The sequence below is a fragment of the Schistocerca piceifrons genome, chromosome 5 (genome assembly GCF_021461385.2).
Source record: "Schistocerca piceifrons isolate TAMUIC-IGC-003096 chromosome 5, iqSchPice1.1, whole genome shotgun sequence".
NCBI classification, from domain to species: Eukaryota; Metazoa; Arthropoda; class Insecta; order Orthoptera; family Acrididae; genus Schistocerca; species Schistocerca piceifrons.
This window is the reverse complement of record NC_060142.1, coordinates 81,619,040-81,633,436: the sequence shown is the minus strand read 5'-3', so window position 1 is coordinate 81,633,436 and position 14,397 is coordinate 81,619,040. Positions and strand designations below refer to the sequence as shown.

The 14,397-nt window shown below is 45.3% G+C and overlaps 1 protein-coding gene and 1 pseudogene across 1 annotated transcript in view; one reads left to right on the top strand and one right to left on the bottom strand.

The window, feature by feature from the left end:
* LOC124798754 overlaps nucleotides 1–14,397 on the bottom strand; it is a 557,216-nt gene that overhangs the window by 311,429 nt on the left and 231,390 nt on the right. The gene's annotated exons all lie outside the window — the stretch shown is intronic.
* LOC124799542 lies at nucleotides 11,385–11,502 on the top strand (annotated as a pseudogene).

Sequence of the window (14,397 nt, the reverse complement as noted above, 5' to 3'; positions counted from 1 at the left end):
GTGACCTTGCGAGGCTTACGAGTAACGTGGACGGTAGGCTCCGAGGGCTCGCCGCGAAACAGGCTTGCGAGCCGCCCGAGCATATGGCTTGTCTGGCTCGGCGAGACACCATTGCGGAAATTTAGAGAACCAGCATTTGAGGCCGACTGCATATCTATTCTACTACCGCGAACGTACATTTCGCGTAAAAACCAAAATATAAGACGAGAGAAATTTGTGATCGTACGAAGGCTTATAGACAGTAGTTTTTCTTTCGTTCCGTTTGCGAGTGCAACAGCGAAGGAAATAACTTCTTACACTCCAACTTGTACCCTACGGTTGCTTGCGGGCTATGTATGTAGATTCAGATGCACATTCTATATGTTTCATGTGATCCTTTACAATGACATATGTATTGTTACAACTAGGCAACGGCCTTGCCGCAGTGGTAACACCGGTTCTCGTCAGATCTCCGAAATTAAGCGCTTTCGGGCTTGGCTAGCCTTGGATGGGTGACCGTCCGATCTACCGAGAGCTGTTGGCAAGCAGGGTGCACTCAGCCCTTGGGAGGCAAACTGAGGAGCTACTTGATTGAGAAGTCGGTGTTCCGGTCTCGTATACTTACATAAGGACGGAAGAGCGGTGTGCTGATGTCACGCCCCTCCATGTCCGCATCCAGTTCAAATGGCTCTGAGCACTATGGGACTTAACATCTGAGGTCATCTGTCGCCTAGAACTTAGAACTACTTAAACATAACTAACCTAAGGACATCACACACATCAATGCCCGAGGCAGGATTCGAACCTGCGACCGTAGCGATAGCGCGGTTCCAGACTGAAGCGCCTAGAACCGCTAGGCCACAACGGCCGGCCCGCATCCAGTGACGTCGGTACGCTGACGATGACATGCCGACCGGTCGGTACCGTTAGACTCTTCCGAGTCCTATTCGGACGGGATTTAGTTTTCAGATTATTGTTATATTTAAATATCTGACTATTTTGAATGTAAATGAGACTGTTCTGTAACGAGATAATTTACTGGCTAATAACATTTTAATTTACGATTCTTACTATGTCATTTTTTGTCGGATATGTATCAAATTTCATTGTATTTATTTAATTCACTGCTTTTAATGATCACCCACATTGTAGCAAAATTATATATAAGGTCCATGCGGGCGCACTGTGGCTGGTCAGTTTTGCACGAACTTTCGAGGTAGCCACCGTGCCGATGTGATTTGTAGACGTGTAACGATTCTTCAAGGCACACACTGTGCTAATTTAGCTGATTTGTACTATTGATTGCTTGCTATGTGGGTGACTTGAAGATGGAGACAAATTACGTCGGGAGTAGTAAACGGAAAGAAAGACAGCTGGTGAACCTCCGTTGGAGCTTGAATCTTTTCACGTAGGAAGAAGAAATTTGTTGATTGCATCTTCTAGAAACGTACTATTTCGCACTTTTAACACGAAACCACACCATGATGCTCAATGGTCTTCTTGTTGGTTGGCTGGTTCATTTGGGGGAGAGGACCAAACGGCGAGGTCATCGGTCCCGTCGGATTAGGGAAGCATGGCGAAGTAAACCGGCTGTGCCCTTTCAGAGAAACCGTCCTGGTATTTGCAACTTCCTGGTAGATTAAAACTGTGTGCCGGACCGAGAATCGAACTCGGGACCCTTGCCTTTCGCGGGCAAGTGCTCTACCAACTGAGCTACCCAAGCACGACTCACGCCCCGTCCTCACAGCTTTACTTCTGCCAGTACCTCGTCTACTACCTACCAAGCTGTGCAGAAGCTCTCCTGCGAACCTTGCAGAACTAGCACACTCCTGAAAGAAAGGATATTGCGGAGACATGGCTTAGCCACAGCCTGGGGGATGTTTCCAGAATGAGATTTTCGCTCTGCAGCGGAGTGTGCGCTGATATGAAACTTCCTGGCAGATAAAAACTGTATGCCGGACCGAGACTCGAACTCGGGACCTTTGCCTTTCGCGGGCAAGTGCTCTACCAACTGAGCTACCGAAGCACGACTCACGACCCGTCCTCACAGCTTTACTTCTAGGAGACGAGATACTGGCAGAAGTAAAGCTGTGAGGACGGGGCGTGAGTCGTGCTTCGGTAGCTCAGTTGGAAGAGCAGTTGCCCGCGAAAGGCGAAGGTCCCGAGTTCGATTCTCGGTCCGGCACACAGTTTTAATCTGCCAGGAAGTTTCATATCAGCGCACACTCCGCTGCAGAGTGAGAATCTCATTCTGGATCCCGGTATTTGGCTGAAGCGATTTAGGGAAATCACGAAAAACCTAAATCAGGATGGCCACACGCGGGTTTGAACCGTCGTCCTGCCGAATGCGAGTCCAGTGTGCTAACCACTGCGCCAACTCGCTGGGTCAGTGTCTACTGTCAGTCTGTCAGGTAAAAGTGTCTCGCGATCGTTATTGCTACGCCAGACGAGTGCCAGTTATGGTTATTGAAGGAATGACGCAGCCTGAGAGGGAACACGCGAACTCGCCGGTGCGTACGCGGGGAAGCGTGCGCGGCAAGTGCGGGCAGTTGCGACCTTTAACGCCGGCGCCGAGGGAGCACGCAGAACCGGCCGGCGCGCGGCGTCGCTCATTAACATACAAACGGCGCGCCGCCGCACTGGCTCATCGGCGGGAATAGCAGGAGGCTGGAGAGCGGGCCGCGCCGAACCCGGCCAGCCCACTGCGGTTGCGGGTAACAGCGTCTGCGGTGACCACGCCCCAATCCGCCTCACACGGCACGTTTAAGGGAACGTGAATGTGAGGCGAGATTCGTGGCGTCACAGCGTCAGAATTTCACGTTCGGAGTATTCAGGAGGGCGAGCTAGAGCACCCATGAGGAATAACAAGTGGTTCAAACGGCTCTGACCACTATGGGACTTAACATCGGAGGTCTTAGATAATACAAATCTCCTTCATCATAACCAACATGGATTCCGCAAACAGAGATCATGTGAAACTCAGCTCGCCCTATTTGCCCAAGAAATTCACAGTGCCGTAGACACTGGCGAGCAGATTGATGCCGTATTCCTGGACTTCAGGAAGGCATTTGATACGGTTCCGCACTTACGTTTAGTGAAAAAAATACGAGCTTACGGAATATCGGACCAGGTTTGTGATTGGATTCAGGATTTCCTAGAAGAAAGAACACAACATGTCATTCTTAACGGTTCAAAATCTGCAGATGTAGAGGTAATTTCGGGAGTACCGCAGGGAAGCGTGATAGGACCTTTATTGTTTACAATATATATAAATGACTTAGTTGACAACATCGGTAGCTCCGTGAGGCTATTTGCAGATGACACGGTTGTCTACAAGAAAGTAGCAACATCAGAAGACTCGTACGTACTCCAGGAGGACCTGCAGAGGATTAATGCATGGTGCGACAGCTGGCAGCTTTCCCTAAACGTAGATAAATGTAATATAATGCGCATACATAGGGGCAGAAATCCATTCCAGTACGATTATGCCATAGGTGGTAAATCATTGGAAGCGGTAACGACCGTAAAATACTTAGGAGTTACTATCCGGAGCGATCTGAAGTGGAATGATCACATAAAACAAATAGTGGGAAAAGCAGGCGCCAGGTTGAGATTCATAGGAAGAATTCTAAGAAAATGTGACTCATCGACGAAAGAAGTAGCTTACAAAACGCTTGTTCGTCCGATTCTTGAGTATTGCTCATCAGTATGGGACCCTTACCAGGTTGGATTAATAGAAGAGATAGACATGATCCAGCGAAAAGCAGCGCGATTCGTCATGGGGACATTTAGTCAGCGCGAGAGCGTTACGGAGATGCTGAACAAGCTCCAGTGGCGGACACTTCAAGAAAGGCGTTACGCAATACGGAGAGGTTTATTATCGAAATTACGAGAGAGCACATTCCGGGAAGAGATGGGCAACATATTACTACCGCCCACATATATCTCGCGTAATGATCACAACGAAAGATCCGAGAAATTAGAGCAAATACGGAGACTTACAAGCAGTCGTTCTTCCCACGCACAATTCGTGAATGGAACAGGGAAGGGGGGATCAGATAGTGGTACAATAAGTACCCTCCGCCACACACCGTAAGGTGGCTCGCGGAGTATAGATGTAGATGTAGATGTAGATGTCATCAGTCCCCTAGAACTTAGAACTACTTAAACCTAACTAACCTAAGGACATCACAGACATCCATGCCCGAGGCAGGATTCGAAACTGCGACCGTAACGGTCGCGCGGTTCCAGACTGAAGCGCCTAGAACCGCTCGGCCACATCGGCCGGCAGGAATAACAAGTAAAGAACCTTTACTGCCCAGTACCACCCTCCCTCTCTCACCAAACCTCGGGTCTTTAACTTGGAAAATCTCTATCCTAAACAATGTAAAATTTATTCACATGAAAGGTACCTTTCCTCAGAAATTACTGGAAATAAAAATTTTAAAAAATAACATTACTTGTAGGTTACAAATATCTGAACACTTCAGCAGAGAGTTTCTAAAAGTATTGATTAGTTTTAAGATAGTAGTACTAAACTAAACTCCTTCGAACAGGCCATGAAGGCCAAACGGTACCGACCGGCCGCTTTGTCATCCTCGTCCTACCGGCGTCAATGGATGCGGATATAGAGAGGCATTTGGTCAGCACAGCGCTCTCCCGGCCGTATGTCAGTTTGCAAGACCGGAGCCGCTACTCCTCAATCAAGTAGCTCCACAGTTTGCCTCACAAGGGCTGAGTGCACCCCGCTTGCCAACAGCGCTCGGCTTAAGAAAGTAATTATTTTTGTATGTGTTGTTATTGTTATTGTTGTTATGGTCTTCGGTCCTGAGACTGGTTTGATGCAGCTATCCATGCTTCTCTATCCTCTGCAAGCATCTTCCTCTCCCAGTACGTACTGCAGCCTACATCCTTCTGAATCTGCTTAGTGTATTCCTCTCTTGGTCTCCCTCTACGATTTTTACCCTCCACGCTGCCCTCCAATACTAAATTGGTGATCCCTTGATGCCTCAGAATATGTCCTACCAACCGATCCCTTCTTCAAGTTGTGCCACAAACTCCTCTTCTCCCCAATTATATTCAATACCTCCTCATTAGTTATGTGATCTACTCATCTAATCTTCAGCATTCTTCTGTAGCACCACATTTCAAAAGCTTCTATTCTCTTCTTGTTGCCGGCCGGTGTGGCCGAGCGGTTCTAGGCGCTTCAGTCTGGAACCGCGAGACCGCTACGATCGCAGGTTCGAATCCTTCCTCGGGCATGGATGTGTGTGATGTCCTTAGGTTAGTTAGGTTTAAGTAGTTCTAAGTTCTAGGCGACTGATGACCTCAGCAGTTAAGTCCCATAGTGCTAAGAGCCATTTGAACCATTTTTCTTCTTGTCCAAACTATTTAGCGTCCATGTTTCACTTCCATACATGGCTACACTCCATACAAATACTTTCAGAAACGACTTCCTGACACTTAAATCAATACTCGATATTAACAAATTCCTCTTCTTCAGAAACGCTTTCCTTGCCACTGCCAGTCTACATTTTATATTCTCTCTACTTCGGCCATCATCAGTTATTTCGCTCCCAAATAGTAAAACTCCTTTACTACTTCAGACGACAAAAAAATTAAAAAAGGCTGTCAACTGTTTCCTACGTATGTAACACTTTAACTTCTTTGAGATTTACAAAATAATAAAACCCCTGTGTTAAAATATGTACAATACTCGAATCAGCATACCGTCTAATTTTGAACAAATTCTGGCTAGTAGAAACTGAGAAAAATGCAATATCTTTTTTCCTGCTCCTCTGTGCTGTCTTGCGCTTGTTTCCAGATTTCTAATAGTACCTCTGATGCTATAAGTCTTTTTTCTTTTTTTTAGTCTGAATTCAACAGTTGAAGGTCTTATTTCAGTAGTGGTACAAATCCATTTTTGTTCATTTTGAGATACAGAGTCCTAAAGTTAAATGTGCGCTGAAAAATCTGCAGTTGAGATACCAGAAATATTCAAGCATACGGCTTCTTGCTAGAGATGAATCTTTCTTTCTGTTTGTTTCGGCCATTAATTTCAGAAGCATTATAGACAGAAAAATGGAGTTAATGGACTTGTACTACTATTGAAATAAGCCCTTTAGTTCTTTTACTGTGAAAAGACCGACATTTCGTAGAATTCTTTACAGGACTTCACACCTTGCAACATTTCTTTCACTGAACGTTGTCGCTGCGTCAAAGACACCAAAAAGCACTGTACTAATTGCCACAAACACTGTTTTGGGAATTCTGGTACAGATTATGCTGTTGATAGACTCGTTAAGATCCTGGGTGCGGCCATGAAGACATTTCTTCAATAGACTTACATCTAACAAATCTTTGAAGACCTCAACTTACAAAATGAACAGCTGGTTTGTGAACAAATTCCGCACAATTTTTCTGTGCTCTGTTGTGTTTCCATCATGAGTCACTTTCTAGAGGTCATAGGCCATACACGAGTTTATCGTGTGTTGGAGAGGTGACAAAAAACTGCACACATAGCTTTTCCGATGTCTTCTATGCTACTAACACTTTGCCTGATGGTCATGTAATAGTAATTTTGAATTCTTTCTATGTCTTTTCTGCCAGTATATTCATACCATCTAATCCTATGCCATCTTCCAATTTCTCCCGTCAGAAAGCAGTTTTCAGTTGTCGCAGCCTCATACCCTTCGCTTTTGTGCACGACATACGCACTCCTTCATAGTGATAGCTACATTTTCTCCATATGCCTTCCCCTCCTCCACTGCTTTGAAAGCTTTTAAATCGTCATCTTCTAAGTAATTGCCCTCGGAGGCGGGGGATACAAAAGATGAAATTTCAGTCTGAGGACTATCAGATGGGCATGGTCATGCCCACAGAATGTTTTGTTTAAATGAATGAATGACCAGAAATAAATTGGAAATGGGAAATTAATTAGATAATGAACAAAAAAGACAAAATTGAAAATTTCAAGATTTCAACCTGTGTGGATCCCCTTAAAGACTCGAACTCCCATATATGCAACAACTTCAACGTCTGATTACTTTTCAAATGAGTTAATATGCTAAATACGTGACATTAATAATGTGAAAAAATTACTGTTGAAGACACGTTTATTTTGCTTAATCTTCATCTATACCTATCAAGCCGCTCTACGATGTGTGACGGAGGGCACTTTCTGTGCCGCTGACACTTCTCGACTTTGCTATTTCAGTTACGTGAAGAACGAGTCCCTAAACGTAGGTCTATATGACAGTATCACATGAGAAGTAGACCTACCTTCCAGGACAGATGCGCCAGTTCTATGAACATTATACGAACGACATTGAGAACTACTCACATTTTGTGAAAATGTTATTTTTTTCTCCTAAATTATGTGTCGTACGATGATATATTTTTTGGATATCTACTGCGATGCGTGTGGATACTGTTTGCAAAATGTATAATGAATAGAGTTAGTAGGTAAGAAATGATAAATTGAAACGTAAAAATTCATGCAGAAGTTATACCGCATGAACAAGGAGCGCTAAACTCTTTTCCCTTCACTATTTTATGAGGCTGTGTGCGAGACAAAATTTCGAAGTGGTTTGAAATTACATTTAAAGTTTGCCGGAAGTCGGCAAGTGCTATCTCTATCAAGCAATGGATTCGTACAATGGCGATAATTTCCGCTAGTTTTTCACGCATCTCTGTATTTATGACATCATGTCCCCTGAACAAATTTTGCAGTGTGTCCGCACATACCACTAAATGTGCCTCCAAAATATTGTCATTGTAATTTTCAGGCACATTCAGCGCTATATGCGGACACTGTTAGCAAAATTTGTTGCGAATAGAGTTGGTAGTAAACAGTAATAAATTAAAAAGTTACCACTAACGCTGAAGTTTTAGTGCATGAACAGAAAAATTACAGTAAGTGAGAAATTTGTTCCCTTTGACTATTCTGTGGAAGGTGTGAGCTATAAAAAGTTTCGAGAATTTTTGAAGCTAAGTGTAAAGTAAATCAGAAGTCACTAGACACTCTTATTCTCAAATAAGTTTACGGTTTTACTGTTGTTAACCGTGATATTGGAATTTCTCTGATAAACCTTTAACGTAAGATTCTGTCTCTTAATGAGTGAATTATGACAGTATTTTAGATTTTTATTCGGTGAATAAGATCCCCAAAAATATTGAAAATGGAATTTTTGTTGCGCCAGGAAGCCATTAGCCAGGCAAACTGCAACAGGGACTGAATATTTGTGGCCGCTTAATACACATGGTGCGTAAGGAATATAGGAGAAAGGTACATGGTTGAATTTTCTGGTGGTTTGGTGTTACAATACAAGGTGCGATACTTAGTTCGTAGAGCTGCTACATCAGACAGCAACAATTGCTCTACACGGCTGGCAACGGGGAAAGCTGGGCTTGGATGCGAGAAACGGGTACGTCATGCCATGCTGCACCAGCTCTCTATCAGACTAGTGGCTGTCTGCAATTCATGGGTGAAAAATCTGCAGAACGAGCTGGCTAGAGCAAAAGTAAGAGGAAGGAATGTACAGTAGGGACAACTGGCCTCATTGTTCACCTTCTTGAAAAACAACTTCACGGATAACTGGAAGGTAGGGCGCACCTGCCGGCCTTAAAACGTCAGGAGTGTAACGGCCTCTGTCTGGATTACCAGTCACAGGGTATGATCACGTTCTGCTCCTAAAGGCACCGAATACCATCAAAAATACAGTGTTTGGCTTCATTTTTTTTTTTTTAAAAAAAAAACCCTCGTCGCCAGTTTTGCAAAGGCCTCGTCGCTTCTGCTGTGGAGGCCGAGTTGCCACTGTTGTTACGGTAGGCCGAGTTTGTGAGTTCGTGAAATGCCTTCTGGTGCAGTACACCGGTAAGACAATGTCTCCCTCGTCTATCACACAGCTATGCCCCAGGGTCAGGTAACAGGACAGGAGAACGGAGATTCTACAAAATTAGTAACACGGCCACACAAATAAGTTATAAATGTTTACTTACGTTTGTGATTTGTTGAATAATGAAGTCTGCAACAGTGCTTGTAATATAACACAACAGAAAGCCCTTAATAGCTAAGTGCAAATAATCGTAGGTAAACTTCACAGTACATAGCAAATGTAGTTTACAACAACTGTCTGTTCACTTCTAAGAGTTCACTGAACGATATTCCCTTTCTACGTCAGCTGTGGACGATGATGTATAACCATATGGGCGAGAGCTGCTCCTTTATCTTCCGAATCGGCTTCTGTCCGTTGTCTTCCGGTCATTGGTGGATTGCACTCGGCCAGCTATTGGCCGCGGCGAAGTCGATATCTTCATAGTCAGTGCCGCCATTGGCGCTGGTGGAACTCGTGCAAGTGCAGAGTCTCTATGACACTGGCACTAGTTCACATCTTTTCGACTGTGAGGCTTTTACTCTGGCTTTGTCTTGTTCGGACAACACAGCAGTTTTCACAGTCTTCATCTTAGGCCTTCAGCCATCTGGTTAGTTAGCAGCAGTTCAGTACGGATTTCATTTCTGTCTCCGGCCTTTCTCTTGATGGCGGTATAGGTTGTGCAGCTAGTAACCTACATGATCCGGTTGATGTATTCTAGTCTCAGTCTGCCTGTTGTATTATTCCCTTCTACTATCCCTTCAATGATACTTTTAACGACAACATCTTGTCTCGGCAGATGACCAACCCACGTGTCCCTCTTGTGTCTCATGAGCTTCAGTCTGCCTGTTGTATTATTCCATTCTACTATCCCTTCAATGATACTTTTAACGATAACATCTTGTCTCGGCAGATGACCCACCCACGTGTCCCTCCTGTGTCTCATGAGCTTCAGGTTACAAGGCTTCTCTTCCTCCACTCTTCGTCTGACATCTTGCCTACCCAGGAAATCTCGAGCATTCTGCGATAGCACCACATCTCGAAGGCTGTTATTTTTATGTTTTCCTGCTTCCCCAAGCGTCAAATGGTTCAAATGGCTCTAAGCACTATGGGATTTAACATCTAAGGTCATCAGTCCCCTAGACATAGAACTATTTAAACCTAACTAACCTAGGTTTAAGTAGTTCTAAGTCTAGGGGACTGATGACCTCAGATGTTAAGTCCCATAGTGCTCAGAGCCATTTGAACCTAACTAACCTAAGGACATCACACGCCCATGCCCGAGGCAGGATTCGAACCTGTGACCGTAGCAGCAGTGCGGTTCCGGACTGATGCGCCTAGAACCGCTTGGCCACAGCGGCCGGCCCCAAGCGTTCAAGTTTCATTTTCATACAGCAGTACACTCAATCAAACGTTTTTATGAGGTTTTTCCTAGTATGTTTGTCTATAGTGCTGGATGTGAAAAGATTTCTTCTGTTGTTAAAACCAGATTTTGACTGGTGGATTCGGCTTGTAATATCCTTCCTTGACTTTCCGTCTGATGTAATTTTAGTCCTTAGGTTGGCAAAGGAATCGGCAGCCTCCAGTCACTTGTTGTTAAGATAGCATTGGACAACCGTGTGTTGTCTGCTCACCAGTATATAACAGGAAGAGCTGAGGGTACTTTCTGTTGTAACTTCCTTCGCACGCTTTGTGGTTCTTTAAGGGATACAGGAACGAGGAACAGATTCTGTTCGTGGACAGAGAATTTAGATATTAATTTATTGTACATCTAACGCCAAATAGTAAAAGTAATACAGAAACTTGTTTGCCGTAGTTGCTGCCTCAGTTGGATGTAGAAGTATATACGGGTACAAGGGTTTGCAATTGGTTCATTGGTAGATTTGGGGGGAGGCGACCAACCAGCGAGGTCATTGGTCCTATCAAATTAGAGAAGGAGGGGGAAGGAAGTCGGCTGCGCCCTTTCAAAAGAACCATCCCAGCATTTGTCTCAAGCGATTTAGGGAAATCACGGAAAACCTAAATCAGGATGGGTGTACGGGGGTTCGAACCGTCCTCCTCCCGAATGCGAGTCCAGTGTGCTAGCCACTGCGCCACCTCGCACGGTTGTTTGCAATTCACTATTCCGTGGATGACGAGCCTTGACCGCTGGAAAAGTCTGTAAATGTTAAGAAATCGCAAACACACAAAGTGGGGCTCTGTACGTCGATGTTTGAACCTCAGTAGACTCGTCGTTGGAGCTCGCGAGAGGGGATGCTTGCATCTCATTGGCAGTGGATTCAAACCCAGATTTCACGCTTATCGCAAACGGTCACCTTACGATTTGGCTATCCGCGAGCGATTAACTACCAGTCGCATACATCCATATGTTGTCAACTATGTATCTATACTCTGTACTCGAACATACATTATATATATTCAATTACAGGGGGAGACAATCTATTCGAAAGTCTCTTTCCCGGCGTCGGCAGATAAATACGATATTGCAGTGCCCGTGTTATTCTGAATTATAATGCAATGTTCTTCAGATGTGGCAACGGCCTTGCCGCAGTGGATACACGGGTTCCCGTGAGATCGCCGAAGTTAAGCACTGTTGGGCGTGGCAGGCACTTGGATGGGTGACCATCCAGGCCGCCATGTGCTGTTGCCATTTATCAGGGTGCACTCAGCCTCGAGTTACCAATTGAGGAGCTACCCGACCGAATAGCAGCGGGTCCGGTCACAGAAAACCATCGTAACGACCGGGAGAGAGGTGTGCTGACCCCACGCCCCTCCTATCCGCACCCTCAATGAGGATGACAAGACGGTCGGATGGTCCCGATGGGCCACTTCTTCAGATGTGTTCTGTTAATGTCCGCACGGCAAGCGTGTTTTGTTCTGTGAACTGCAAGCAACGCCCTCATGCCACGGTGGCGACTGTAGGAAACACAAAGGCGTGACAGGCGGCGCGTGTGTTTGTAAAGTGCTGCCAACCGGATGGCGGCCGATACCGCAGTTCCCATGTGGGCCAGCATGGCTTCATAGTAAAGATTTGAAAATTCGCCATAGAGGCGGAAACAAAAGAAGCACTGAATCCAGTATGACGAGTGACAGATATCGGGAAAGCAGGAAAAAATCACTTGCGCAGTACTGTTTCTGCAACGGCGATATGTGAAAAAAAAAGCAATTTTCAACGTGGTTCGGAGACTACAGCTGGCTGGGTATGTGAGTTAAAATTCGGAGGAAGGCCAGGGGATACCAGCACGAATAGGACAGTGCTTGACACAGAAATCTCCATGCTGAGGACAGACCTAATAGTTGGAGGTGTTTACGTGACAGCAGGTGGCTGTCGTGACGTGCTGCTGCCTCCCACGTCACAGGCCGCCCCCGGCCCCCGCTCCTGCGCCAGTGGCGGCACTTTGTGGGTGGGCGTGCCGGCGCCGCAGGTGCGTGGGCGTGCGGCAGGGGAGGGAGGCCATTGTCTGTGGCGCCTGCCGCCTGCCGCCGAGGTGCTGCCCCCTTAACGACTCTTTATGAATTAATGACTCGGACCAATTTATGGCCTTTTGTTTCCGCAAATCGTCCAGCACCGCTCGTTTGTCGGTCCCGTAATTACTCTGCAGCGACGAGCTCGCCTAAACAGTTAAATAAACCACTACGCTCTCTTTCAGTAGCGTCAAAGGTCACGAGGACGCAATCGTAACAGACACTTCGTGTCGCTCTATAACGATAAGATACAGAAAATTACTTTGCTTAATTGTGTTCACTCTTTTTACTAACAGTCCTACAATTCCAATGGCAAACTGTAGTTGCCCCCTGCCACGGTGATTGATGCAGTCACCAACTTGGGATATTACTACACTACTGGCCATTAAGATTGCTACACCAAGAAGAAATGCAGATGATAAACGGGTATTCATTGGATAAATATATTATACTAGAACTGACATGTGATTAAATTTCCACGCAATTTGGGTGCATAGATCCTGAGAAATCAGTACCCAGAATAACCACCTCTGGCCGTAATAACGGCCTTGATACGCCTGAGCATTGAGTCAAATAGATATTCGATGGCGTATATAGGTACAGCTGCTCATGCAGCTTCAACACGATACCACAGTCCATCAACAGTAGTGACTGGCGTATTGTGACGAGCCAGTTGCTCGGCCACCATTGACCGGACGTTTTCAGTTGGTGAGAGATTTGGAGAATGTGCTGGTGTGTGTGTGTGTGTGTGTGTGTGTGTGTGTGTGTGCGCGCGCGAGTGTGTTTTCGCATGCACAGCTGTAGATAACATGATTTTCTCTCGTCCATTTACAGTAACAATCTTCGTTACAATTGCTGAAAAGCCGAACATAACATTTTCTGAAGGTTAGGTGATTGTGGAGTGCCCCGATGGTAAGTTATGTTCCGTGGCGTTCACAGTGAGAATTACCGCGAGCTTTCGCAAAAATCAGACAGTAAAAGTAGTCGATTTTTTAGAATCTCCCTTAACTCACTTCAATAGTCTGGTTCTGGTCGTCCACCATCATTTAATGTCTGAAAATCGTATATATGATATTAGTTACGTCAATAAAGTTGCATTCCTAGACCTGAACAGGCAGAACACATTTCTTCATCAATATTAAATCAGCGTTACTGGCGATCTGTTTTCATTTGTCACGTCGATACCCTTTCTGAAATATTTAGTTCTGCAGACACGTAACGTTTTTGTTAACAGAGGGCGTTAATAACAGGTAGCCTGCGCTTCCAAAGCCCACATCTCGTGGTCGTGGGGTAGCGTTCTCGCTTCCCACGCCCGGGTTTCCGGGTTCGATTCCCGGCGGGGTTAGGGATTTTCTCTGCCTCGTGATGGCTGGGTGTTGTGTGCTGTCTTTAGGTTAGTTAGGTTTAAGTAGTTCTAAGTTCTAGGGGACTGATGACCATAGATGTTAAGTCCCATAGTGCTCAGAGCCATTTGTGCTTCCAAGCTGATCCATGCAACCTACATTTCGACGGCTGGCGAATAAACTGTCTCTGGTTCTGCGAATATTCCTCATATGATCGCGCAGGTCTTTGGCAGTTTCCTTTATTTTATTTATTTATCTTTTTTTCGTTGAAAAGCTTGTGTGTGTCACGTTTTGCTTTCCTGTTTTGGACGGTTCAAAGAGGTAGTCGTTTGTATTTACGTGCCAAACATAGCTTTGGGATTCAGCTGACATGCAAAAGAGTTCGTTCATCAACGATTCTAACATGTTAGTAACTCCCTCTAAGTTGAGCAACGTAGAAATTCTGGGTTTTGACCAATACTATGATAACGTGATCCGCCATAGACAGATGACATGCATCGCCTTGACTAACTTAACAGTACAGCTTGGCGCTTCTGGAAAAGCGGGGTAACCCACTTCAGGTAAACTGTCATCGGTCACAGTAATATAGCTATGGAAAGTCGCTGATTCTGACGAGTCCTAGAAACTGGACGAAGACAAAAGACATGTTGCTGGACATTACTGAACTGTGTACAGAATTCCATCCGCGTGCTGTTGTGTGGAGTCCGACACGAGAGGTTCTCATTCTTCTCACAAAA